Source organism: Gavialis gangeticus, unplaced genomic scaffold (assembly GCF_001723915.1).
Source record: "Gavialis gangeticus isolate Ggan-Ray unplaced genomic scaffold, GavGan_comp1, whole genome shotgun sequence".
In the NCBI taxonomy this organism is placed as follows: Eukaryota; Metazoa; Chordata; order Crocodylia; family Gavialidae; genus Gavialis; species Gavialis gangeticus.
The window spans coordinates 68,342,713-68,345,877 of record NW_017728994.1 but is presented as its reverse complement, the minus strand read 5'-3'; the positions used below and the strand labels follow the sequence as shown (position 1 = coordinate 68,345,877).

Genomic DNA, 3,165 nt, shown 5'->3' with positions numbered 1-3,165 from the left:
CTCCACAAGAGAAGGCTGAAGGGGGATCTAGTGGCCTGTTACAAACTAGTCAGAGGGGACCAGCAGGCATTGGGGGAGTCCCTGTTCCCCTGAGCACTACCAGGAGTGACTAGAAATAGCGATCACAAGCTGGCAGAGGGTAGATTTAAGCTAGACATCAGGAGGCGCTACTTCACAGTCAGGGCGGCTAGGATCTGGAACCAATTTCCAAGAGAAGTGGTGCTGGCTCCTACCCTGGGGGTCTTTAGGAGGAGGGTAGATGTACACCTTGCTGGGGTCGTTTGACCCCAGTACTCTTCCCTGCCGTGGCAGGGGGTCGGACTTGATGATCTGCTCAGGTCCCTTCCGACCTTATTAACTACGAAACTATGAGCCTATAAAATTTATTCCAAGAATTCAAGATGGGTTCTGCATCTGGATTTTGGTTTTGCAGCTGCAAATGTATTCCAGATTACTGCTCACCTTCTTTGTTCCTATTAACAGGAAGTCCATCTTCAGCCTCAGTTGCAAATACTCATCCATGTGTCAGATCTTACAAGCCCTTATTCAGTCCAAGCCCACTGGATAGCTAACAGCCTCTGCTGTAGCTGGTGATTTTTAATTCCCTATTTTCTAAATTTGGTAAAAAGCTTGAAGGGTTTTAAATCTAGACCTTTATGTTACTCAGAACACAGCTTAAGACTGACTGCTTTCCAATTGTTTGAAGTATTGCCTTGAATATAATCCTATGAAACTACAGCCAGCAAGCACAGGTGTAATTCTTTGGCACCATAGGGCACATCCCGACATGTGTGGACATTTGATTCCCCAGGGACAAGCAGCAGCGGCGCACCTTGCGTAACCACTTGGGGAATGCCCATGCCACATGTGCTTTGGTGCGTGGCGAGTTGCCTTGGGTGGCATAGGGGAGGCTGGGGCCAGCAATGTCTGGGGGCTTCCTGGAGCTGCAGCCATTGTGATCCTACCAGGCAGAGCCTGGCCAGCAGCCATAGCATGGCTCCAAGCAGCCCAACTCTGCTTTTTAGCAGTGCATGCTGCCTGAGCGTGTACTGCTTTGGGGTTTTTTTTCCACAGTTATTTTTGACCCTTGGATATCCAACGGTTAAAAAAAACTGCAGGGGAAAAAACAGAGTAGTGCATCCTTGGGCAGTGTGCCCTTCCAGCGCAGAAAACTCTGGACTGTGAAGTATGTGGTGGTGCAAATGTGTTTTTAGTTCCACATACTGCATCACCATGCTCATCTGGACGTGCCCATAGGGGCCAAGTGGACTGTCGTCCAAAAGGAATCCTTATACTTATTCTGGTGAAACTCCAATTCAGCCAAAGGGCTTTAGGACCTAAATGTTTCTTCTGACAATAACTGTTGCTTTTCTAAAACTCATCCTTAGCAAATTTGCATGTTTGTTCCATACCTGACACCTTAAAAGACACATCCTTCATCTTAGAATCTGTGACATGCTTGCTGTGAAGTATTCAATGAATCTCCCAACAGCAACTCTCAAACTTTTATTTTTTAAAAGTACCTGTTAAATAAACTGAGGAATCCTCTGTGTACTATAGCAGATCAGTCTGCACTTACCACTGTTGTGGTTATGGTAGAACCACAAATACACAAAATACGTAACCTGAAACACAGGTTTAATGACAGAGAACAATCGTCTCCTCTTTGTAATAACAAGCCGTGGGAATTTCCATGATACTCAAATATTTATTAAAGAATTGAGCTGCCTAAATTAATGCTTCTCGTGCAATTTAAACCTCAAAATAAGTAAATAAATAAAAGGATGGAATAGGTGCATTGAGAATAACTTTTTGGAGCAGTTGGAGAGATTAAAAATCATTATTTCTTCATGCAGCATCTTCAGTGAGCTAGGTGCTGACCTGACAAATAGCTGTGGAGTTTGCTGCAAAGAGCTGTCTAATTGTAGAGATAGTCACAATGGCTAGGGACAGACATTCAAAAAGCCGGAGCCTGAATTGATTCAATCTTTGCAGGTTAGTCTAACTTGCAAATATTGAGCTGATTTGCAAGTACACAGACATTCACATTTAATTCTGAAAATGCACGTACATGCCTTCAGTGTCTCAGGCTAGAAGCCAGGGGGGCACTAGAGCAGCAATCCCTTCTCTTTGCAGCAGCCTCAAGGCTGGCAGGAAGCTGACCTCAGGAGTGTGGCCAGGGACCCCAGCCAGTGTAGACCAGGAACCCTGTGTCAGGACCCCAGCCAGGCTGTGCCTGGAGGGATAGAGGGGAAGCAACCCTTGCCAGGCTTGTCCCTGAGGCTAGACATCAGTTGGGGCAGCACCTCAGGCAAAAGGGAGCAGGGGATGGGGATTAAACTCCCCTGTCTCCAGGAAGGCACGGGACCCCAGTCGGTGCCTGCCCACCTTTCCCCCCTGCTCTTGCTCAGGTGGCAGGGGGCCTAGCCAGAGCTGGCTGGCATGGCCCTGCTACCTGCCTAGGGCTGGGGCTGCATGGCTGGGCCCAGCCAGCCTGCAGGTGCTGCCAAGGACAGAGGCAAAGGGGCAGCTCAGCCTGGGGCCATGGGGTCAGTGCAGCCAGATTGCACCCATCTCCCCACATCCAAGCCAGGCAGGGCTGTAATGAAGCCCCAGCCTGCTGGGAAGGGCCCTGTAGGGACAGGGCCCTTCCCAGCTCACTGCAGATGCATGATAGCCTGGCCCAGAAACATGGGCAGGGGTTGGCTGGGGAGTGGGCTTCCTAGGCCAACTCAGAGGTGCCGGCAGGCCCTGAGCCCAGCAACTGCTGCTGTACTCCCTGTCCTGTGCAGCAGCCAGGGCTGCAGGCACACAACCAGCTGTGGGCTGGCTAGGTTCAGGGGGCTGTTCTGCCCCACTTGCCTCCAGCTGTTGCTGGTGTGGCCACACCGTGCCACTCTGGGTTGGGTGGAGGGGAGCTTCAGCCCTGCAGCTTCTGCCCAGCGCATGGAGTCCTGGCTCCAGCTCATTTGGGTGGAAATCATCTGGGGGCTGCAGCCAGAGCTCCATGCACTAGATGGAAGCCACCAGCCCCAGCAGGGCTGTTCTTCCCCCCTCATCTCCAGCTGTGGCTTCTGCTCCTTTGCGTCACACAGCACCACCTTCCAAGTCATCTAGGAGCTGGAGCCAGAGCTCCATGCATTGGGAGGCTGAAGTTTCCTGCCC

At 50.7% G+C, this 3,165-nt stretch overlaps 1 protein-coding gene across 1 annotated transcript in view; it reads left to right on the top strand.

Annotated features, from left to right (window-relative positions):
* Nucleotides 1-3,165, top strand: part of CTBP2 (C-terminal binding protein 2) — a 122,748-nt gene that overhangs the window by 1,624 nt on the left and 117,959 nt on the right. The gene's annotated exons all lie outside the window — the stretch shown is intronic.